This window comes from Pseudophryne corroboree, chromosome 5 (assembly GCF_028390025.1).
Source record: "Pseudophryne corroboree isolate aPseCor3 chromosome 5, aPseCor3.hap2, whole genome shotgun sequence".
NCBI lineage: Eukaryota > Metazoa > Chordata > Amphibia > Anura > Myobatrachidae > Pseudophryne > Pseudophryne corroboree.
The window spans coordinates 443,377,663-443,403,083 of record NC_086448.1 but is presented as its reverse complement, the minus strand read 5'-3'; the positions used below and the strand labels follow the sequence as shown (position 1 = coordinate 443,403,083).

Sequence of the window (25,421 nt, the reverse complement as noted above, 5' to 3'; positions counted from 1 at the left end):
TTGATACCTTCCGGTAAATCCTTTTCTCCTAGTCCGTGGAGAATACTGGGGACCACATCAAGACCATGGGGTATAGGCGGTTCCGCAGGAGCCATGGGCACTCTTAAGATTTTTCAATGGGTGTGAACTGGCTCCTCCCCCTATGCCCCTCCTCCAGACCTCAGTTATAGGAACTGTGCCCAGGGAGACGGACATTTCGAGGGAAGGACTTACTTTAATACTAGTGGTGAGATACATACCAACTCACACCCTCAACCATGCCGCACACATGGCATTCAACATAACACACGCCAACAGGCATGAAACAATTGCAGCAACATGCTGAAACTAAGATAACACAACTTGTGTAACCCGAATAACTAAACTGCAGGTAAAGTACGCGCCCAGCATCCTCTACGGACTAGGAGAAAAGGATTTACCGGTAGGTATCAAAATCTTGTTTTCTCATACATCCTAGAGGATGCTGGGGACCACATCAAGACCATGGGGTTTATACCAAAGCTCCAGTACGGGCGGGAGAGTACGGATGACCCTGCAGCACCGATTGCCCAAACTTTAGGTCTTCATCGGCCAAGGTGTCAAACTTGTAGAACTTTGCAAATGTGTTTGACCCTGACCAAGTATCTGCTCGGCACAGTTGTACTGCCGAGACCCCCCGGGCAGCCGCCCAGGATGAGCCCACCTTCCTAATGGAGTAGGCCTTTACTGACGTCGGTAACAGCAATCGAGCAGTAGTATGAGCTTGCTGAATCGTATTTCTGATCCAACGTGCAACAGTCTGCTTGGAAGCAGGACACCCAAACAGGGCCTCTGTTTTTCGTATACGAGTCGTTCTAGCAACATAGATTTTCAAAGCTCTAACCACATCTAGAGACTTTGATTCAGTGAATGTGTCAGTAACTACTGGCACTACAATAGGTTGGTTTATGTGGAAAGATGAAACCACCGTAGGAAGAAAGTGTTGTTGAGTTCTCAACTCTGCCCTATCTTCATGGAAGATCAGGTAAGTGCTCTTGTGAAACAAGGCCCCCAATTCAGACAACCGTCTTGCAGATGCCAAAGCCAAAAGTATCACCACCTTCCAAGTGAGAAACTTCAACTCTATCTTTTGTAGAGGCTCAAACCAATCCGATTGAAGGAATTGCAACACCATGTTAAGGTCCCATGGTGCCACAAATGGAGGCTGGATGTGCAGAACCCCTTTCACAAAGGTCTGAACCTCTGGAATAGAGGCCAATTGTTTTTGGAAGAACATCTGGACCTTGATTGATTCCAATCGGAGTCCCACCTCCACACCAGCCTGTAAAAAATGGAGGAAACGTCCTAAGTGAAACTCTTCCGTAGGAGCTTTCTTGGATTCACACCATGACACATATTTTCTCCAAATACGGTGGTAATGTTTCGACGTTACTCCCTTTCTGGCCTGAATAAGAGTGGGGATGACTTCCTTGGAAATACCCTTCCTGGCTAGGATCCGGCGCTCAACAGCCATGCCGTCAAACATAGCTGCGGTAAGTCTTGATACACACACGGCCCCTGCTGCAGCAGGTCCTTGCGAGGAGGAAGAGGCCGAGGATCTTCTATGAGCAACTGCTGAAGATCTGGGTACCAAGCCCTCCTTGGCCAGTCTGGGGCAATGAAGATTGCTTGAACCCTTGTTTTTCTTATGATCCTGAGTACCTTTGGGATCAGCAGAAGTGGAGGTAAGACATACACTGACGGGAAAACCCACTGGGTGACTAGCGCATCCACTGCTACTGCTTGAGGGTCTCTTAACCTGGAACAGTATCTCTGAAGCTTCTTGTTGAGGTGAGATGCCATCATGTCTACTTGAGGAACTCCCCAAAGACTTGTCACCTCTGCGAAGACTTCTTGGTGGAGGCCCCACTCTCCTGGATGGAGATCGTGTCTGCTGAGGAAGTCTGCTTCCCAGTTGTCTACTCCTGGAATGAATATTGCAGACAGAGCTTGTAGATGTTTTTCTGCCCAGCTGAGGTTTTTGTCGCCTCTGCCATTGCCGCTCTGCTTTTCGTTCCGCCCTGCCTTTTTATGTACGCGACTGCTGTTACATTGTCCGCCTGGATCTGCACGGGATGGTCTTGAAGAAGATGTACCGCTTGTTGAAGGCCGTTGTAAATGGCTCTCAGCTCCAGCACGTTTATGTGAAGGCAGGCTTCCTGATGTGACCAACGTCCTTGGAAGTTTTCTCCCTGAGAGACTGCTCCCCAGCCTCGGAGACTTGCATCCGTGGTTACCAGGACCCAGTCCTGAATCCCGAACCTGCGTCCCTCTAGTAGGTGAAAGCTGTGTAACCACCACAGGAGCGAAATCCTGGTTTTTGACGACAGGATTATATTTCGGTGCATGTGTAGGTGTGACCCCGACCACTTGTTCAACAGGTCCCACTGGAATACTCTGGCATGGAACCTGCCAAACTGTATGGCCTCGTAGGCTGCCACCATCTTCCCCAACAACCGAATGCACTGATGGATCGACACACTTGATGGTTTCAATATCTGTTTTACCATTTTCTGAATTTCCAGAGCCTTTTTCACCGGAAGAAATACTCTCTGAACTTCTGTGTCCAGAATCATCCCGAGGAAAGACAACCTTGTCGTCGGTTCCAACTGTGACTTTGGGTAATTTATGATCCACCTGTGTTGTTGGAGTATTGACAGAGAGAGTGATACGTTTTGTAACAACTGCTCCCTGGATCTCGCCTTTATCTAAGGAATTATATTGACTCCTTTCTGACGAAGGAGGACCATCATCTCCCCCATCATCTTGGTGAATACCCTTGGCGCTTTGGAGAGGCCAAAAGGTAATGTCTGGAATTGGTAATGGCAATCCTGAACCGCAAATCTCGGCTAAGCCTGGTGAGGAGGATAAATGGGAACATGCAGGTAAGCATCCTTTATGTCCACCGACACCAAATAGTCCCCCTCCTCCAGACTGGAAATCACCGCCCAAAGTGATTCCATCCTGAACGTGCACCTTTTCAGGTAGCAATTCAGATCCTTTAGGTTTAGGATCGGTCTGACCGAGCCGTCTGGCTTCGGAACAACAAAGAGGCTTGAATAAAAACCCTGCCCTTGTTGTGACAACGGTACCAGGACTATGACCTGGTCTTGACATAATTTTTGGATTGCCACGGTTACTGCTTGTCTCTCTGGCGGAGAAACTGGCAAGGTCGATTTGAAAAATCGGCATGGGGGAACGTCTTGAAACTCCAGTTTGTATCCCTGGGATACTATTTGCAACACCCAGGGATCCAGGCCAGACAGAATCCAACCTTGGCTGAACAGTATGAGACGTGCCCCCACCCGAGCGGCCTCCCGCTAGGGAGTTACAGCGTCATGCTGAGGATTTGGCAGAAGTAGGGGTGGACTTCTGCTCCTGGGAGCCTGAAGCCGCTGTGGACTTCGTTCCTCTTCCCCTACCTGCAAAGGAGGGGGAAACCTCTCACCTTTTTGTATTTATTGGGCCGAAAGAACTGCATTTGCGGGTGATAGGTCTTTTTTGCCAGTGCAGGCGCAGAGGGCAAAAATGTCGACTTACGTGCGGTAGCCGCCGAGACTAACGCATCCAGTCCATCGCCAAATAAGGCCTCACCTTTATATGGTAGAGCCTCCATGTTTCTTTTGGAATCTGCATCTGCGTTCCACTGGCGAATCCACAACGCCCGCCTAGCCGATACTGCCATGGTAGCGGCTTGTGAACTCAAGAGTCCAATATCCTTTATTGCTTCCAGCATGTAGGCGGCAGCGTCCTTGATATTCCCTAATTTAAGGAGTATCTCATCTTTATGAATCGTGTCAATTTCTGATGACACGCTTTCTGACCATTTTTCAATAGCGCGACTCACCCACGCGCATGCAATAGTGGGCCTGAGCAGCATACCATTGGCAACATAAATGGATTTCAATGTCGTATCCATTTTACGGTCTGCCGGCTCCTTAAGTGAAGCCGTGCCGGGTGCAGGGAGAATTACCTTCTTTGTCAACTTGGAAAGTGCACTGTCTAACACAGGGGGTGACTACCATTTTTTCCTGTCCTCAGCCGGGAAAGTGTAAGCTATCTGAATCCTTTTGGCAATACGAAATTTCTTATCAGGATTCACCCACATCCCTTCAAAGAGAGCATTTAGTTCGTGTGAAGGAGGGAATGTGACTTTGGATTTCTTTTGCTTACATAAATAAGCCTTCTCCTGAGGTACAGGAGTGGTTTCTGTAACCTCCAACACGTCCCTTATAGCCACAATCATATATTGTGTACTTTTTGCCAATTTATGATCTATCTCTCCATGTCAGTATCAGTGTTTACAACATTCGCAAATGGTCTCTTATGTGACCCAGAGGAGCCGCGCCTGCATAAGGAATAACAGCATCCTGAAAAATCACATCTTCCACAGATTTTCTCCAGCATGCAGCCTTAGATTCAGACCTATCTAAATCCTTGGTTAATCAGATGCATACTGTCACGTATTTCTTTCATCCATGCAGGCTCTTCGTGCCGGCAGTGCCACCACATTACAACACTGTGTCCCTAACATGGTTTCCTCCGGGGAGGAACTCCCTGCCTCAAACATGCCTCACACGTGTACAGCACACTCACAGACACACTGGGACTTATTTGGGGAAAGACCCACAGTAAAATCTGTCAGAGGGACACAGTATAGTAGCAGCCAGTTCACAAACCCAGCGCCAGTATGTAATGAGTGTGAACACAGAATGCCCACAGCCCAATAGCGCTTTTATACAGATAATCACACTATAAAATGCACCACAACGCCTTGTGCCCCCCTAATAACACCCTGTACTTGTCAGAAGTGAAGGAGAGGACCAGCGTGTTCTTTGCAGCATGAGGAGAGAGAAAATGGCGCTGAGCAGTGTGCTGGCTGCCTGAGGAAGAAGCTCCGCCCCCTCACTGGCGCGTCCTTACACTCAGTTAATCACTGTAATATGTATACTGGCGGGGGTAGGGCTGTGCCAGCGGCACCTTATGCCCCCTTTTAGCCAGTTTTCAGGTGTCTATTTGCTGCCCAGGGTGCCCCCCCCCCCCGCGCCCTGCACCCTGCAGGGCCTTGTCAAAGTCTGAAAAATATCACGCTACACGTTGCCATATATTCACCCCATGCGCTTGCCCGCTGCACATTCTCTCCCGTGCGTGCGGATACTCGCAGCTGCGTGATGGCACTTCCTCGGCCATGCGCTCGAGCGCGTGGTATGTGCATTTACGGTAGAGTTTGTGTGCGTCTAGTCGGCGACTCAATCGTTACATAGTAAAACCAAATAGTATGTTTTATAGGTAATGTTCCCCTTAATAATAACAGTAAGTTTGTTTAATGTAACTGGTCGCTGGACAGAGGAATTCCTCTTTGCATGGTACGAAGGGTCAGACAGGGTTTGAGCAGTTGTGTTTGGTACCTAACTAAAGAACATTTTATTAGAAACAATACGGTGCTGGTTAGGTAAAGATTAATCGCTCCTGCGTATAGTTATGTCTATTAGTAGTTTCTGGACATTTACTATATTTGCGGTTCATTATCCATGCGGCGGGAATTCTGAGATTCCCTCCCACCTGAGCAGTTTGATATAGTCACAGCCCACCTGTTCAAACTAACCTATGACCTTTTGTTATGATGCGAGGAGACATTCCTGTGTCCAATGAACAATGAGATTATAGGTCCCTTTGTAGTATACTGTACGCAGTGTATATAATGACAGCCAGCCTGGCCAGCTCAGTCTTCTCTTCACAAACGGTTTTCATCATTGACTAACTCGGAGCTGGTACCAGGACTGCGCAGCGATCATTCCCCAGTGTGTGTAAGTTCTCTCTGTGACCATTCTAAATCTCTGACTGTATTCTGCCACGTTCTCTCTCTCTCATTGTATGTTATTGTTTGCGATTGTGCCGCTATTGTATATTTATGTGTAGTTATTATGTTTAGATATTGATGTTAGCCTGTAGTGTATGAACTGTTAACTGTTTTCCCCTTTTTACATAGCTAAATATTGTTAGTAAAGGTGTTGGAACCTTAGCAAGGTATTGTGTGTTTATTACATTGCAGAGGGTAATCGGAGCGTCTCAATCGCTCAAGCAGCTTTAGTATTAACAAGGTTAAGCAGCGTTATATCGCTACAGTATTTCAGTAGTAAGGTTTACAGTACAAACTCAATCTTTCACTGTGTTGCATACAAGGTTTACTGAGTGTCATCCCGTAAGCGTCTACGCCGCTCGTGTTCCCCTCGTGGTCACGAGCGTACACTACGCTGGTAGCGTAGCATTACGGTAGTCGGCCGCCTATGGCGTGCTCGACACCAAGCGTTAAGCTGTGAGCGAGCGTGTCGCATGTGTGTCTCGACCACAGATAAGCGTCTGCTACGCTAAGTGCGTACCCTTACGGTACCCCATACGCCAATTGCGTACTGATTCTCTTACCCATTTCAATTGGGGCCTCGTCCGTCCTCCACATATCCGCACTAGCGAACACAGACTTTATCGGTCAGCAAGGGCGGGAAGGCAGTATCCCTTCGTATCCGTATTGGTGGTGAGGTACAGTACAGTAGTGCTGGCTAGATAAGCGTCTGTTTCGCTACGCTGTAGGAGTGCTGGTGGAATCCGGAACCGGAAGGTAAGAACAGTACGCTATTGTCTTTTAAAACGGTTTCATTTCTGTTTGATACACATTGCGTACGCAGCACACGCACACACCTGCATTTCTTTTCATTTGTGTATTTTCACACCTCACTTTCCTGTTTGCCATTTCACAATTGATAACGTGCTGAGAAAGATTTGTTGCTATTGGTAGTTAAAAGTAATATTAATACGTTAAGGAGTAATTTGTAAAACACGCACACGGCTTTGCCTAAAGATACAAGGAAAGATCTGTGTGGTGCTCGGTAGATGATTACAGTTAAAGATCATCTACATTGATATAAACGTGTTAGTTGTATTTCTGTGGATATACCTGGCTTGCGTACGCGTGTCTCTAACAAAGGGTGAGACTAGCGTACGCGACGCAAGGGCCTACGCACAAAGCGTATATTACGCAACGGAGCGTCTGGGTACGCCCACGTGATACAAATCACACGTTAGTATTGTTTTAGTTAGGCGATACGGAGGCAACGCGATAATAGCGCAAGTCAATCTCAGTGTCCTAAATTTTAATCTAATAGATCCTTCTCTAGTTGCAACTCCTCTAGGACTAGACTGCGATACTAAATGAAAGGGATTTCTGTACAGAAACGAAAGTAAAGAGTATATGAGGTGAAAGGGTGTATAGATATATATATATATATATATATATATATAAGTTTCTCATTTTGGTTGGAACCCCCGGAAGTCGAGTTCTCGTGAGGTACACCCGTGAAAGTGACGGCGCGTGGTGGCTGGGAGGCATCCCTTGTTAAATATTGAAATAAGAGCATTAGAGTATAGCAGATTAGGAGGTATACTGTAGACACAGACCAGGAGGTCCAGAGACAGACCAGGAGGTCTAGGTACAGCAGACTAGGAAGTCCGCTATAGATAGAGTCAAGAAGCACAACCCCAGGCGGGTTGGTGCGGTACCCATATAGGCCATTAAGCTCTGGCTGAAGGAATTCGCAGCCACAATTTTCGATTCCGCTGGTCGTTCCGCACATAAGATTAGTTGCTTATGTGCAGTACGATTGTACCGCACGTAATTGTGTGCATTAGTTTGTAACTTGACCCAGTACCATTTGCGTACGCTAGAGGGGTCATAAACGCTATTTGTACATTCTAACGTGATTTGTGTAATTTTTTTTATTTTAAGCGAGGTTCGCTGGTCACTCGGGAATTCTCTAACAACCGATACTTGCTGGGGACTGGTAGGTCCAACACGCCCCAGTAAATAAAGGTTCATAGGGGCCCTAGGTTGGGTACAGCAGCTCTGAGTCAGTGATTGCAGTACTGGCCAACGTGGGCGAGGAGTGAGTGGAGGTACTCGGTAAACTTCCGCCGTCAGCCTACCCCGGACATCTTGGTTTTTGTAAGGGTTCGCTGAAGACCCTGATTTGAAGGTCAGAGGTAGTGAAAGCAACACCTGCAAAGATGGGGGCCAGTTGTTCAGGTAGGGGGCGATCAACCCTGGTTCAGGTTGATTTAGTAAACCGGCCCATAAGGTCGGCAAGGTATACAGACCAGGAGGTCCGAGATGGATCACACACACAGAGGTTTTATTCAATGAATGGGAAAGAATGACTGTGCATGACGGGGAAAAGTTCCCACGGGTAGGCAGTTTTGGCCCCAAGGTGTTATAAAATCTAAGGAGAAGGATATGTCTCATTAAATCTGCAAAGAGACGGATCAAACATTATGATTATTTACAGTTATGGCAACAGGAAGGTGAAATACAAGGAGGATTAGCTTACACAGCTGACTCTCACTTTGGTAAGAAAAGTATGGCAACAAGAGAGAAGGTGGTTACAGAGAGTGGCACACTGGTGTTTGATAAACATGCACTTAGCAACTGTATAGATGATAAGAATAATTGTAATAAATGTAACAAGAATAATTGTAATACTGTTAAATGTACAACTGTTAACCCATGCAAGTTGCACCCCATGTTAAACTTCCCTCAGGATTACCAGCAAGAAAGTGAACCCAGCACGATGTCGGCATCTTTTCCAGCAGCCATCACACAAGACATCCAGGTGGACGCGACCAATTCGGTAAAGGCAATAATCAAACCCCCTAACGGAGGGTCAGGTGAGGTCGTGTCCACAGGTACGTACGGTGTTATATATCACGCACAAACAAATGTACCTCATATTGTAGAACCAACACAAGATGATGTAGTTGAATTTAATCCTGTCAGGGTGATCACAGTCCCCAATGGGAAGACTGACGCTCAGGGAATCATTCCCGTCAAGGACAGTGCAATGCACCGTCCCTGGTCCCGGACAGAATTAAGGTCAATTATGTCTGAATTTCCTGATCCTAGGAAAGATCTAGTTGCATGTCAAAGGTTTATTAAAGAACTAGGGAACTCCACAGAACCCACCAACAAAGATTGGCGGACAGTGCCGAGGGCATGTTTGCCCTCCAGTGTTGACCCTGCGAAATTTATTACTGATTGTAAATTAGCCACAGAAGTACCTCAAACGGAGGAACACAATCAGGAATGTATTAAGCAGATCAACCGACAGTTAGGAGTAAATTTCCCAGCCATTGTCGAGTGGAACAAAATCTTCTCCATAAGACAAAAAAGAAGGGGAAAGTATTTCTAATTATTTCAATCGAGCACTGCAAGTAATGGCTAGAGACACTGGGATCACGGACATCAAAACAAATGTAAATCATAGAGAAGTAGCAGTATCTGTGTTAATGAATGGTTTAAAGGAAGTATTGAGAACAAGGGTACAAACCACCAACCCAAACTGGAGAAATATCTTGGTGGCTGCATTAAGAGAGGCCGCTATTGATCATGATCGGAACATCACCAGACACAGGGAGTCACAGAGTGATAAGCTGATGGCCGTAAGTATACAGGCTCTAACCACAAGGTCACTCCAGCATAAGCCCCAAACCTCTGTGAGAAATTCAAATGTGGTAGTTTGTTACCATTGTCACAAAGAGGGACACTTTGCAAGAGATTGTAGATCAAGAAATATACAAAAGTCATATCAACCCCCTAGACAACGACAGGACCATGATACCCAAAGAAACAGGGAAGCACAGGGAGGTAAGAAGCCTCAGATCCCTGTGGGTAAGTCAAAGGTGATAAGGTGTTATAATTGCCAGAAGGAAGGTCATTATGCACGAGATTGTAGGTTTAAAGAACCACAGAAGGTATATCAATCCCCTAGACAAGAACACGAGCAGAGTTATAACACACGAAATTGTAATCAGGAATCACCTAGGAAGAAGTTTGGGCCGCACCTGTAATATGCAGTCAGGAAAGTTGATCATTAGGACTGGTAGTAAACCTGAGGTTACAGTTAATGATATTGGGAGGTCAGTTCCTTGTAGGCACAGGAACGGCCGGGTAAACGTTGTAAATTTATCTGTAAATGTTTCTATTTCCCCATCTCTGACGTTCATCGGCAGAACTCAAACATCACATAGCTATTTGGTCTTTGCAGAAGTCTACCTAACCCCAGTGTGACCTACCGACATCGGTGTGTCCTGGCCAGGCACAAAAGGGTGAAGTGTGGAAATACTGGTGGGGAGGGGACTTCGCAAGGATACCAATGGATGTGTTGGTGTGACAGCCTGATGGTGAACGGAAGATCTGACAATGTTTTTTGTTTGTTGTTTAATGTAAAATGTGATAAATTGTTCTCTCTCGTTTTTTCTTTCTTTTTTTCCCTCTTCTCGCTCATGTTCTCATGCTTTATAGATGGTATGTCACACATCAGTTAGACAAATGGTAATGCAAGATTTTTGCTCCTTACAGAGAGATCACTGATTTGGAAGGAATATTGCATCACCCGAGTGTTCGTTTGGAAGACTGAGGACAGCATCTTTGAGATGACAGCAGAGCAAGAAGAACAACAAGACTAGAGGACATAAGACATCGTAACATTTTTCTTTCCCCTCAAAGTATTTTTTGTACCCCCATTACAAATTTCTCTTTCTCCTCCTGCAAGATGGACTCGCCCCAAGAGACTGCAGTCCGTGTTTTCCTGTTGACCATGCTGTTGACCAGAGCAGTCTGTTTCGGTGAGAGTACCAGTGAGGTCGAGAAAGGATCTGGAATGGGTTCTGATGACAGAGACGGAGGCGTAAATTTCCAAGAACAGCACAATCACCGAGTAAAGGCGAGTATCAGAAAACGATCTGGTAGCATTGACAATAGAAGGAATTGTGAAGGATTGTTAGCTGAAGAAAACTGCATCTGTAGGCATTGTGATAACATAGTTGAGGATGGGTGCATCAAGAAATGTCAGTCCAGTTTTAATAGTCACTCAATGGATGCCGGTCCATGTGGATATCACTCCTTAGTGGGTAAAGTGTTAAATCAGACAGACTGTTGGGTATGCTCTCAAGTACCTCAAGGTCATAGCAAATCAGGACTAGTACCATTCCCTTTAACTGTAGGAGAGGTACTTGAGCTAAGTGGTGGGAGGCCGGTGGACAAGAGGTTTAATATCTCTAGTCCTCCTAGTTTGAAGCTCCACCAATATCACGTGGATAGGCCCTTAGTGTGCTTTAACATTTCCAATCCCCGAAAGCCGGGAAATTGGGAAGTGTCATGGAGTAATCAAACCATGACCTTTTCATACAGACCAGACAAAATGCCCATAGACACAGAGCTTATACGCCAGGTAGTCGAGAATGGAAAATATTTCCGGTATAGGTACACTCTAGGAAGTAGGACCATGCGAGTTGGAGAAGTATCACCAGGATACTGTGCACATATCGTACAAACAGATACGTGTACTAAACAGATGGGAGAATTAGGGTTAGGAGATTTCACATGGAAAATTTGTAACATGGTTATGTCATACTCCGTCCCATATGTTCTCCCCGATGATGCGTATTTCATATGCGGGAGGAAGGCGTATAAGTGGCTTGCCCCAAACTCAGAGGGATTGTGTTATATTGGAAAAGTACTGCCTGAAGTAATGACTGTATCCCATAACAAAATGAAAGATATTCACCGCAGTGCCCAAGCTCCTTATACTCACACTCATTACGAGCACGTCGTTAAACGGCACCTGATAGAGAGGACAGAGCATCCAGCCTCTGATCTGATCCATGAATCCACCGGGATTCAATTCCTACTCGCGTTAGATATACCTCGTACCGCCAGAGGAGTGATAAATTATAGATATATATCTGCGCTTGCAAATTTATTAGACAATATCACCGAAATGTATGACGACACATTCAGGTACACTGGGAAAGAGTTACAAGCCTACAAAACAGAACTGGTTCAGCATAGAATGATTCTTAATTACCTCACAGCTGTGACAGGCGGGTATTGTGTTACCCTAGCAACTCAATATGGAATAAAATGCTGCACGTATATCACAAACAGCACGGAGGACCCGGCCGAGGTCATAGACCAAAAGATGGATGACATTTTACAATTAAAATGGGAGTTCCGGAGGAGACATAATCTCACTCTCACCCCTGTGGGTAATGAGCATGGTTGAACCCACGAAATTGGTTCTCTGGTTTAGGAGAATGGGCCCAAGGTATTATTATGGATGTAGGGAAATTTCTTTTGTGTATTCAAGGAGTCGTCATATTGGTCGGACTGATATTTAGATGCGTTCGGGCTTTAACGAAGTGTAAAGGTAGTACTAGAGTGATGAGCCTGAGGAGCGAGGACACTGTAATAACAACAACTAATTTAATTTATGACCCAACGATAGAGACAATGTTGTGATGAAAATGTGATTCCACGGTCCGTTTCTTTCACCCGTTTCTCCTTTGTTTTCCTCCAAGGTACAAAGACATCCGCTTGGAAGAAGAATTTGACAACCTCTTTTATACAGACCATTGATGGACTATGCCACAGACCCCCAATATCCCTAGTGACTTTAACTTTTACGATAGCCCAATACTTTAGAGACTGTAACTTTATGGACAATGGAACAACTTTTGCTCGCTATTTATAGCAAAAGCACCGAGAGACATCAGACAACATGTACATCAAGACAAGACATCAGACAAGACCTCAATCGGCGACTGTTTATATAAACTCACATAGTTTACGACTGCATTTATAACGATTGTTTCTTATCCTCATCTCTACAACCTCCAGGTAATGACACACATAGTCAATAGGGAATATAGACACATATATCAGCATTCACATGTCCCCCCCCCCCCCCCCCCCCTTCATGTATCATCAACTAAATGTGCTCCCCATTTGTTGCAACCAAAAGCCGAAAAGAGCTCGGTAAAGTTTGACAGCCCATCCACAGACCCTTGATACGGGATAAGAAGGAATTCAAATGTATACTTCGCAATACCTCGAAGCTTGATTTAAAACACGTACGGCACGATGATACATGACCCCTCAAACATGGATTCATACATACATGCTTCTACTATCTCACTAGGTCATACTTTTTCCCACCTTCTCCTCTCCTCCCTTTACCCAATCATAAAATGGTATTTACATGATGACATATATTTTTCTTTTTGAACTGTTTTAGGAAGTGGCAGTTATTGATGACTGCCAAAGGGTGGACTGTCAAAGTCTGAAAAATATCACGCTACACGTTGCCATATATTCACCCTATGCGCTTGCCCGCTGCACGTGCACATTCTCTCCCGTGCGTGCGGATACTCGCAGCTGCGTGATGGCACTTCCTCGGCCATGCGCTCGAGCGCGTGGTATGTGCATTTACGGTAGAGTTTGTGTGCGTCTAGTCGGCGACTCAATCGTTACATAGTAAAACCAAATAGTATGTTTTATAGGTAATGTTCCCCTTAATAATAACAGTAAGTTTGTTTAATGTAACTGGTCGCTGGACAGAGGAATTCCTCTTTGCATGGTACGAAGGGTCAGACAGGGTTTGAGCAGTTGTGTTTGGTACCTAACTAAAGAACATTTTATTAGAAACAATCCGGTGCTGGTTAGGTAAAGATTAATCGCTCCTGCGTATAGTTATGTCTATTAGTAGTTTCTGGACATTTACTATATTTGCGGTTCATTATCCATGCGGCGGGAATTCTGAGATTCCCTCCCACCTGAGCAGTTTGATATAGTCACAGCCCACCTGTTCAAACTAACCTATGACCTTTTGTTATGATGCGAGGAGACATTCCTGTGTCCAATGAACAATGAGATTATAGGTCCCTTTGTAGTATACTGTACGCAGTGTATATAAGGACAGCCAGCCTGGCCAGCTCAGTCTTCTCTCCACAAACGGTTTTCATCATTGACTAACTCGGAGCTGGTACCAGGACTGCGCAGCGATCATTCCCCAGTGTGTGTAAGTTCTCTCTGTGACCATTCTAAATCTCTGACTGTATTCTGCCACGTTCTCTCTCTCTCTCTCTGTCACAACTGAGGGCCTGAGCTGACGGAAGGCAGCCTCAGTTGTAGGGGCTGAGATGTACCGGAACCTGGGAGGTTGTATCAGACCCCTGGACATGTAAGTAACATGAAGAGAAACCGCCCGAAGGCGTGACCACGACAACTTGAGTAAAAGTCAATGATATTTATTTATGACAAACTCCATGCATCACAGAAGCAGTAAAAAGTAACAAAAATCAGCAGAGAAATAATAATACAGTTCCTGGGTACTACAGGGTGGCAGGGGCCACAGAGCTCTGGTGGTATGAGACAGTTCTTATTATCTGCAAGTTGGAAAGTCCTTACCAGGCTCAACTGTAGCAATGAGGAAAGCCCAGGGTCGTACCAGCTGGTGTTCCAGGGAAAGCTGGACTGCTGTAGATAAAATGCTGCTGTGGGTACTGGTTAGAACCAGACAGGTGTTGGCACGGAGTGGATACTGGCTGGAACCAGTTAAATAATAAATAAAGCTTGAGAGCGATGCAATGTAGATGAAATGTAGAATTTGAGAGCGGAGAAATAATAATACCGGTGGAGAGTGGTAAACTGCAGAAAGGACACCGGCCCTTTAAGAGAAGCTGTACACTGCTGGAAGCTAAGCTGGAAGCAGGTGATGTTGTAGCTGGAAACAGGTGAGTCCAGAATGGATCGGAGAGTCAGGCTACACCGCAGATGGAATGCTGGTGCGGGTCTCTATAGCAGAAGTCTGGAGACAGGAGCTGGAACCTGGAAGACATTCACAGAAGAGAGACAAACTGGAACTAGGTTTGACAACCAAAGCACTGACGCCTTCCTTGCTCAGGCACAACCTATTTATACCTGCAGCAAGGAAGGCATTGGCTAGGCAATTATGCAAATTAATAATACTGACAACGGATTGGTAGGAATGATCAGCTGACAGAATCCAAGATGGCTGCGCCCATGCAGACACTTGGAGGGAAGTTTGGATTGTAATCCATGTGGTCTGGAAAACAGTAATGGCGGCGCCGGCCACCGGAGACAGGAGACGCCAGGCTGACAGATGCACATCCGACCACGCGGACACAGCGGAGGCCGCGGCTGACGTAATCGCCACTCTGAATGCAGAAGCTCAGGGACGGCGGCGGAGGCCGCGGGAGACGCCATGCCAGATGTATAAGGCGTTACTGTGACTGCGTCCAGAGAGACAGGAGAGGATGCGGGAATGTGCACATCAGGATAACAGATGGGATCCGGTCCTGGAGCGCTGAGCCAGCCTTAGGAGGCATCTGATAGGTAAGAAATGGCGTCCAGATACCCGGATCGTGACAGCACCCCCCCCTTTAGGAGTGGCCCCAGGACACTTCTTTGGCTTTTGAGGAAACTTGGAATGGAATCTCCGGACCAAGGCAGGAGCATGGACATCAGAAGCATTGGTCCATGAACGTTCCTCAGGGCCATAACCCTTCCAGTCAATAAGATACTGAAGTTGACCGTAACGGTGACGTGAGTCCAGGATCTTGGCTACTTCATACTCAACGCCTCGTTGAGTTTGGACTTTCGGAGTTGGAGGAAGTGAGGAATGAAACCGATTCAAGATTAGCGGTTTCAACAGGGAAACATGGAATGTCCTGGGTATCTTTAAGAAGGGAGGCAACTGGAGTCTGTAAGCAACAGGATTGATGACTTGATCAATTTTAAAAGGACCGATGAAGCGAGGTGCAAACTTCATACTGGGAACTCTTAACCTCAAATTCTTCGTGGATAACCATACCCGATCACCCACCTTGAGAGCAGGAACTGCTCGACGCTTCTTATCCGCAAACTTCTTGTACCTGAACGATGCCTTGAGCAGAGCTGATCGTACGCTCTTCCAGATATTGGCAAACTGATGCAAGGTGATATCCACTGCGGGAACAGAAGTTGCTGGAAGCGGTTGGAACTCAGGGACTTTAGGGTGGAATCCAAAGTTGGTGAAGAATGGTGTTGAAGAAGATGAAGAATGATACTGGTTGTTATGACAGAACTCGGCCCAGGGAAGTAATTGAACCCAGTCATCTTGAGAGGAGGACACATAGATGCGGAGGAAGGACTCCAAGTCCTGATTCACCCTCTCAGTTTGACCATTGGTCTGAGGATGGTAAGCCGTGGAAAACTTTAGCTCGACTTGGAGGGCTTGACATAAACTTCGCCAGAATTTGGCTGTGAATTGAACTCCTCGATCTGAGATAATTTCTTCTGGAAGACCGTGGAGTCGAAAGATCTCTTGTATGAATACTTGAGCCAACTTGGAAGCTGACGGAAGACCGGTGAGAGGAATGAAGTGTGCCATCTTGGTGAACCGGTCAACTACCACCCAGATGGTATTAAACTTGTTGCACATGGGCAAATCTGTAATAAAATCCATCGACAAATGGGTCCATGGTCGACGGGGAACAGATAGTGGAACCAGTTGCCCCGCAGGGCGACTGGCGGGATACTTTATGTTGAGCACACTTTGGGCAAGATGCAATAAACTCCAAAACGTCCTTTTTCAGAGTTGGCCACCAATAAGACCTAGAGATAAACTCCAGGGTTTTTTGGATACCTGTATGTCCGGCAAAGCGGGAAGCATGGGCCCAATGCATGAGCTTCTTCCTTAGTGTCGGCTTCACAAAACTTTTCCCTGATGGGGGCGTAGAGTCCATCCCTACCGTGGAGAATGCCAACGGATTTATAATAGGATGCTTGTCTGAAGACTCTGACTCATTTTCTTGCTCCCATGAGCGGGAAAGGGCATCGGCCTTGCGATTCTGAGAGCCCGGACAGAACTGGAGTTTAAAGTCGAACCTGGAAAAGAAAAGTGCCCATCTGGCCTGACGAGGGTTGAGACATTGTGCGCCTTTCAGATATAGAAGGTTCTTGTGGTCTGTAAGGATGGTGATTGAATGAGAAGCTCCCTCCAACAGATATCTCCACTCCTCTAGAGCGAGCTTGATGGCTAGCAACTCCTGGTCGCCAATGGCATAGTTGCGCTCCGCTGGGGAGAACTTCCGTGAGAAGAAACTGCAAGGATGTAAATGGCCATCTTTAGCCCTCTGAGATAACACCGCTCCTACTCCAACGGAGGAGGCATCCACCTCTAGGATGAAAGGAGAGTCGATGTCAGGCTGTTTCAGGACAGGCGCAGAGATGAACCTCTGTTTTAAAAGATGAAAAGCTTGCATGGCTTCTTCAGACCACTTGGACGGGTTAGCACCCTTCTTGGTGAAAGCAGTAATAGGCGCCACAATGGTGGAAAAGTCTCGTATAAACTTTCGGTAATAATTGGCGAACCCTAAGAACCTCTGGACCCCTTTGAGGGTTAAGGGTACCGGCCAATTCTGGATTGCTTGTAGTTTCTCAGGATCCATCTCTAGTCCGGAACCGGACACAATGTACCCTAGAAACGGAATGGACTTGACTTCAAAGACGCATTTCTCTAATTTGCAATAGAGATGATTGACACGGAGACGGGACAGAACCTCCTTTACCCAAAAACGATGTTCCTCTAAATTGTTGGCAAAAATGAGGATATCGTCTAGATAGACCACGACATGACGGTATAGAATGTCTCTGAAGATCTCATTGACGAAATGCTGGAAGACAGCTGGAGCATTGCTCAATCCGAAGGGCATGACGAGGTACTCATAATGACCGTCACGGGTGTTAAATGCGGTCTTCCACTCGTCACCCTCACGGATCCGGATGAGATTGTATGCACCTCTCAAGTCCAGCTTTGTAAAGATGGTAGCTCCGCTAACTCTGTCAAAGAGCTCAGTAATCAGGGGTAAAGGATAGCGGTTCTTAATGGTAATGTCGTTCAAACCTCTGTAGTCGATGCACGGCCGCAGACCACCATCTTTCTTTTTTACAAAAAAGAAGCCTGCGCCGGCTGGAGAAGAAGAAGGTCGAATGAACCCCTTTGCTAGGTTCTCTTTAATGTATTCCTCCATAGAATGCGTCTCGGGCAGAGACAACGGATAAGTTCGGCCTCGAGGTGGAACCTTCCCTGGAACGAGATCAATCGGGCAGTCCCATTCTCTATGAGGAGGAAGGATATCAGCAGAAGCTTTACTGAACACATCCGTGAAATCTTGATATGGAGGAGGTGGAACATCAGACGACCTGGGGGAGGAAGAACAGACAGGCAACACTTTAAACAAACATGTCTCAGCACAGGAGGGACCCCATGCCAGGATTTGCGTAGTCGTCCAATCAATTGTAGGATTGTGAAGACGGAGCCATGGAAGGCCCAGGACCACAGGATGTGTGGCTCTTGGAATCACTAAAAGTGAAATAAGTTCGAAATGAAGAACTCCCACTCTCAGACGAACTGGTAGAGTCCTTAGAGCAATAACTGTATCAAAAATTTTACTGCCATCCACGGCAGTTAAGGAAAAGGAGGAAGGAAGTCTCTCGGTGGGTAGGGACCACCGTTTAACATAGGCTTCGGTAATAAAGTTCCCAGCTGCTCGGGAATCCAGGAGGGCAATGACGTTCTGATAACGTTGAGCAACTTGAAGCGAGACTGGGAGATTACAATCTTGAGGAGATGGAGAGGAGATCATTACTCCTAGCCGGCCCTCTCCTTGACGAGCTAGGACTTGGAGTCCCGGACGTTTGGGACAGGCATTAATGGTGTGAGACGGAGCTGCACAATAAAGACAGAGAGACTCGGAGAGACGTCTTCGGCGCTCAGCAGGAGTTAAACGGGAACGGCCAATTTGCATGGGTTCATCTTTAGTTGGTGACAGTTGGCGAGGAGGAGGAGCAGAAGATTTTGGAGCAGATGATCTTCCACGCTCAGTTGCTCTCTCTCTGAAACGTAAGTCAACTTTTGTACAAAGTGAGATTAGCTCATCTAACTTGGAGGGTAAGTCTCTGGTAGCTAACTCATCTTTAATACGCTCGGATAAACCATGCCAGAATGCAGCATACAGGGCCTCGTCGTTCCATGCCAGTTCAGATGCCAGGATCTGGAACTGTATAAGATATTGTCCTACAGTATGTGATCCCTGGCGTAAACGGAGAATCTCAGACGAAGCTGAAGTTACCCGGCCTGGCTCGTCGAAGATGCGCCTGAATGTTGACACGAATGCAGTGTAAGAAGATAGCAGGGTGTCGGACCTCTCCCATAACGGTGATGCCCAGTCAAGGGCTGAGCCACTGAGAAGTGAGATGATGTAGGCAATTTTTGTACGGTCACTGGGAAAATTGCCAGGTTGTAGCTCAAACTGAATCTCACACTGGTTGAGAAATCCCCTGCAGAATCTTGGAGATCCGTCAAATTTTGCTGGCGTTGGAAGATGAAGACGTGGAGCAGAAATGGGTAAGGTGGGTGGGGTTATAACTGGAGTCACTGTGGTTGACGCACCAGAAGCGCCTGATCCACGGAGAGTTGTCTGAATCCCATCCAGCCGAGTAGAGAGATCCTGGAGACAGCGGATGATGTGGCCCTGTGCAGCCTCCTGATGTTCTAGTCGGGCTGCCAGTTCTTGCATCGGCCTGGCCGCTTGATCCTGGTCTCCGGCTGGATTCATTAGGTCAGTGCTTACTGTCACAACTGAGGGCCTGAGCTGACGGAAGGCAGCCTCAGTTGTAGGGGCTGAGATGTACCGGAACCTGGGAGGTTGTATCAGACCCCTGGACATGTAAGTAACATGAAGAGAAACCGCCCGAAGGCGTGACCACGACAACTTGAGTAAAAGTCAATGATATTTATTTATGACAAACTCCATGCATCACAGAAGCAGTAAAAAGTAACATAAAAATCAGCAGAGAAATAATAATACAGTTCCTGGGTACTACAGGGTGGCAGGGGCCACAGAGCTCTGGTGGTATGAGACAGTTCTTATTATCTGCAAGTTGGAAAGTCCTTACCAGGCTCAACTGTAGCAATGAGGAAAGCCCAGGGTCGTACCAGCTGGTGTTCCAGGGAAAGCTGGACTGCTGTAGATAAAATGCTGCTGTGGGTACTGGTTAGAACCAGACAGGTGTTGGCACGGAGTGGATACTGGCTGGAACCAGTTAAAATAAGAATTTACTCACCGGTAATTCTATTTCTCGTAGTCCGTAGTGGATGCTGGGAACTCCGTAAGGACCATGGGGAATAGCGGGCTCCGAAGGAGGCTGGGCACTCTAGAAAGATCTTAGACTACCTGGTGTGCACTGGCTCCTCCCACTATGACCCTCCTCCAAGCCTCAGTTAGGTACTGTGCCCGGACGAGCGTACACAATAAGGAAGGATTTTGAATCCCGGGTAAGACTCATACCAGCCACACCAATCACACCGTACAACTCGTGATATGAAACACAGTTAACAGTATGAAACAATAGAGCCTCTCAACAGATGGCTCAACAATAACCCGATTTAGTTAACCATAACTATGTACAAGTATTGCAGATAAACCGCACTTGGGATGGGCGCCCAGCATCCACTACGGACTACGAGAAATAGAATTACCGGTGAGTAAATTCTTATTTTCTCTAACGTCCTAGTGGATGCTGGGAACTCCGTAAGGACCATGGGGATTATACCAAAGCTCCCAAACGGGCGGGAGAGTGCGGATGACTCTGCAGCACTGAATGAGAGAACTCCAGGTCCTCCTCAGCCAGGGTATCAAATTTGTAGAATTTTTGCAAACGTGTTTGCCCCTGACCAAGTAGCTGCTCGGCAAAGTTGTAAAGCCGAGACCTCTCGGGCAGCCGCCCAAGATGAGCCCACCTTCCTTGTGGAATGGGCATTGACAGATTTTGGCTGTGGCAGGCCTGCCACAGTATGTGCAAGCTGAATTGTACTACAAATCCAACGAGCAATAGTCTGCTTAGAAGCAGGAGCACCCAGCTTGTTAGGTGCATATAGGATAAACAGCGAGTCAGATTTTCTGACTCTAGCCGTTCTGGAAACATATATTTTCAGTGCCCTGACAACGTCTAGCAACTTGGAGTCCTCCAAGTCCCTAGTAGCCTAGGCACCACAATAGGCTGGTTCAGGTGAAACGCTGACACCACCTTTGGGAGAAACTGGGGACGAGTCCTCAATTCTGCCCTATCCATATGGAAAATCAAATAAGGGCTTTTACAAGACAAAGCCGCCAACTTTGATACTCGCCTGGCAGAAGCCAAGGCCAATAACATAACCACCTTCCACGTGAGATATTTCAGATCCACGGTTTTTAGTGGTTCAAACCAATGTGATTTTAAGAAACTCAACACCACGTTGAGATCCCAAGGTGCCACAGGAGGCACAAACGGGGGCTGACTCTGCAGCACTCCTTTTATAAATGTCTGAACTTCAGGTACTGAAGCTAGTTCTTTTTGAAAGAAAATCGACAGAGCCGAGATCTGTACCTTAACGGAACCCAATTTAAGGCCCATAGTCACTCCTGCTTGCAGGAAATGCAGAAATCGACCTAGTTGAAATTCCTCTGTTGGGGCCCTTTCGGCCTCACACCATGCAACATATTTTCGCCATATGCGGTGATAATGAGTTGCTGTAACCTCTTTCCTGGCTTTAGTAAGCGTAGGAATGACTTCCTCCGGAATGCCCTTTTCCTTCAGGATCCGGCGTTCAACCGCCATGCCGACAAACGCAGCTGCGGTAAGTCTTGGAACAGACAGGGCCCCTGCTGCCGCAGGTCCTGTCTGAGTGGCAGAGGCCATGGGTCCTCTGATATAAATTCTTGAAGTTCTGGGTACCAAGCTCTTCTTGGCCATCCACGAGTATCGTTCTTACTCCTCGCCTTCTTATTATTCTCAGTACCTTTGGTATGAGAGGCAGAGGGGAGAACACATAAACCGACTGGTACACCCACGGTGTTACCAGAGCGTCCTTAGCTATCGCCTGAGGGTCCCTTGACCCGGTGCAATATCTTTTATAGCTTTTTGTTGAGGCGGGACGCCGTCATGTCCACCTGTGGCCTTTCCCAATGGTGTACAATCCTATTGGAAGACTTCTGGAGGAAGTCCCCTTTCTCCCGGGTGGAGGTCGTGTCTGTTGAGAAGATCTGCTTCCCAGTTGTCCACTCCGGGAATGAACACTGCTGACAGTGCTAACACATGATTTTCCGCCTATCGGAGAATCCTTGTGGCTTCTGCCATCGCCATCCTGCTTCTTGTGCCGCCCTGTTGGTTTACATGGGCGACTGCCGTGATGTCTGATTGGATCAGTACCGGCTGGTTTTGAAGCAGAGGCCTTGCCGGCCTCAGGGCATTGTAAATGGCCCTCAGGTCCAGAATATTTATGTGTAGGGAAATAACCTGACTTGACCAAAGTCCCTGGAAATTTCTTCCCTGTGTGACTGCCTCCCAGCCTCAAAGGCTGGAATCCATGGTCACTAGGACCTAGTCCTGTATGCCGAACCTGCGGCCCTCTTGAAGATGGGCACTCTGCAGCCACCACAGTAGAGATACCCTGGTCCTTGGAGACAGGGTTATCAGCCTATGCATCGGAAGATGCGATCCGGACCACTTGTCCAACACGTCCCTCTGAAAAGTTCTTGTATGGAACCTGCCTAATGGGATTGCTTCGTAGGAAGCTACCATTTTTCCCAGGACTCGCGTGCAATGATGCACCGCTACCTATTTTGGCTTCAGGAGGTCTCTGACTAGAGATGACAACTCCTTGGCTTTCTCCTCCGGGAGAAACACTATTTCTGGTTTATGTCCAGAACTATCCCCAGGAACAGTAGACGTGTCATAGGAACCAGCTGTGACTTTGGACTGTTTAGAATCCAACCATGCTGTTGTAGCACTTTCCAAAATAGTGCTACCCCGACTACCAACTGCTCCTTGGACTTCGCCCTTATAACGAGATTGTCCAAGTACGGGATAATTACAACTCCCTTTTTTTGAAGGAGTATCAACATTTCGGCCATTACCTTGATAAAACACCCTCGGTGCCATGTACAGTCCAAACGGCAGTGTCTGGACTTGGTAATGGTAATCCTGTACCACAAATCTGAGGTACTCCTGGCGAGGATGGTAAATGGGGACATGCAGGTAAGCATCCTTGATGTCCCAGGATACCATGTAATCCCCCTCGTCCAGGCTTGGAATAACCGCCCTGAGCGATTCCCTCTTGAACTTGAATTTTTGTGTTCAAGGATTTTAAATATAAAATGGGTGACACCGAACCATGCGGTTTCGGTACCCCAACCCGTGTGGAATAGTAACCCCGTCCTTGTTGAAGTAGGGGCACCTTGAGTATTACCTGCTGGGAATACCGCTTATTAATTGCCTCTAGCACAGCCTCCCTGCCTGAGGGAGTTGTCAGCAAGGCATATTTTAGGAAACGGCTGGGGGGAGACATCTCGAATTCCAGCTTGTACCCCTGAAATACTACTTGAAAGAAACAGGGATCCACCTGTGAGCGAGCCCACTAATTGCTGAAATTTTTGAGACGGCCCCCCACCGTACCTGGCTACACCTGTGGAGCACCCGCGTCATGGTGTGGCCTCACAGGAGGCGGGGGAAGAATCTTGATTCTGGGAACAGGCTGACTGGTGCAGCTTTTTTCCCTCTACCCTTGTCTCTGTACAGAAAGGAAGCGCCATTTGACCCGATTGCTTTTCTGAAGCCGAAAGGACTGTACCTTTGTCTGTGAGGAAACCTGAGGTAAAATTATTTCTTCCCAGCAGTTGCTGTGGATACGAGGTCCCAGAGACCATCCCCAAATAATTCCTCACCCTTATAAGGCTCTCTATGCGCTTTTTAAGTCAGCATCACCTGTCCAGTGACAGGTCTCTAATACCCTCCTGACAGAATGGACATTACATTTATTTTGGATGCCAGCCGGCAAAATATCCCTCTGTGCATCCCCCATATATAAGACGACGTCTTTAATATGTTTTTATGTTTGCCAACTAGTATCCCTGTTTGACAGGGTCACCGACCACGCTGCAGCAGCACTATCTGCAGGTCTCAGTCTAGTACCTGAGTGTGTAAATACAGACTTCAGGATAGCCTCCTGTTTTTTATCAACAGGTACCTATTAAAGTGGCCGTAATCTAAGACGGCAGTGCCACCTTTTTTGACAAACGTGTGAGCGCCTTATCCACCCTAGGGGATATCTCCCAGCGTAACTTATCCACCTGGCGGGAAAGGGTACGCCATCAGTAACTTTTTATAAATTACCAGTTTCTTAACGGGGGAACCCACGCTTTCACACACTTCATTTATTCATCTGATGGGGGAACAAAACACTGCCTGTTTTTTCTCCCCAAACCTAAAACCCATTTTTAGAGGTGCTTGGGTTAAAGTCAGAAATGTATAACACATTTTTTTTTTTTTTTGCTGGGATCACGTCACGGATGTTCCTAGTGGATTGTGTATATGTCTCCACCTTGTCGACACTGGAGTCAGACTCCGTGTCGACATCTGTGTCTGCCATCTGAGAGAGCGGGCGTTTTTGAGCCCCTGATGGCCTTTGAGACGCCTGGGCAGGCGCGGGCTGCGAAGCCGGCTGTCCCACAGCTGTTACGTCATCCACCCTTTTATGTAAGGAGTTGACACTGTCGGTTAATACCTTTCACCTATCCATCCACTCTGGTGTCGGCCCCACAGGGGGCGACATCACATATATCGGCCTCTGTTCTGTCACCATATAAGCCTCCTCATTCAACATGTCGACACAGCCGTACCGACACACCGCAGACACACAGGGAATGCTCTAAACGAGGACAGGACCCACAAAAGCCCTTTGGGGGGACAGAGTAAGAGTATGCCAGCACACACCAGAGCGCTATATATATACAGGGACTAACTGAGTTATGTCCCTAATAGCTTTTATATAATATACTGTATACAGTGCCAATTTTAATGCCCCCCCTCTCTTTTCCCTCTTACTGTGCAGGGAAGAGCCAGGGAGCTTCCCTCCAGCCGAGCTGTGAGGGAAAAAATGGCGCCAGTGTGCTGAGGAGATAGGCTCCGCCCCTTTTTCGCGGCCTATTCTCCCGTTTTTTATGGAATTCTGGCAGGGGTATTTACCTCATATATAGCCCCTGGGGCCATATATTGAGGTATTTTAGCCAGCCAAGGTGTTTTTATTGCTGCCTCAGGGCGCCCCCCCCAGCGCCCTGCACCCTCAGTGACCGGAGTGTGAAGTGTGTGAGAGGAGCAATGGCGCACAGCTGCAGTGCTGTGCGCTACCTTGGTGAAGACAGAGTCTTCATGCCGCCGATTTTCCGGACCATCTTCTTGCTTCTGGCTCTGTAAGGGGGACGGCGGCGCGGCTCCGGGACCGAACATCAAGGCTGGGCCTGCGGTCGATCCCTCTGGAGCTAATGGTGTCCAGTAGCCTAAGAAGCCCAATCCGGCTGCAAGCAGGCGAGTTCGCTTCTTCTCCCCTTAGTCCCTCGCTGCAGTGAGCCTGTTGCCAGCAGGTCTCACTGAAAATAACAAATTCTAAGACTATAACTTTCTAAGAGCTCAGGAGAGC

The 25,421-nt window shown here is 47.2% G+C and overlaps 1 protein-coding gene across 3 annotated transcripts in view; it reads right to left on the bottom strand.

Annotated features, from left to right (window-relative positions):
- Positions 1–25,421, bottom strand: part of LOC134927841 (uncharacterized) — a 552,652-nt gene that overhangs the window by 18,853 nt on the left and 508,378 nt on the right. The gene's annotated exons all lie outside the window — the stretch shown is intronic.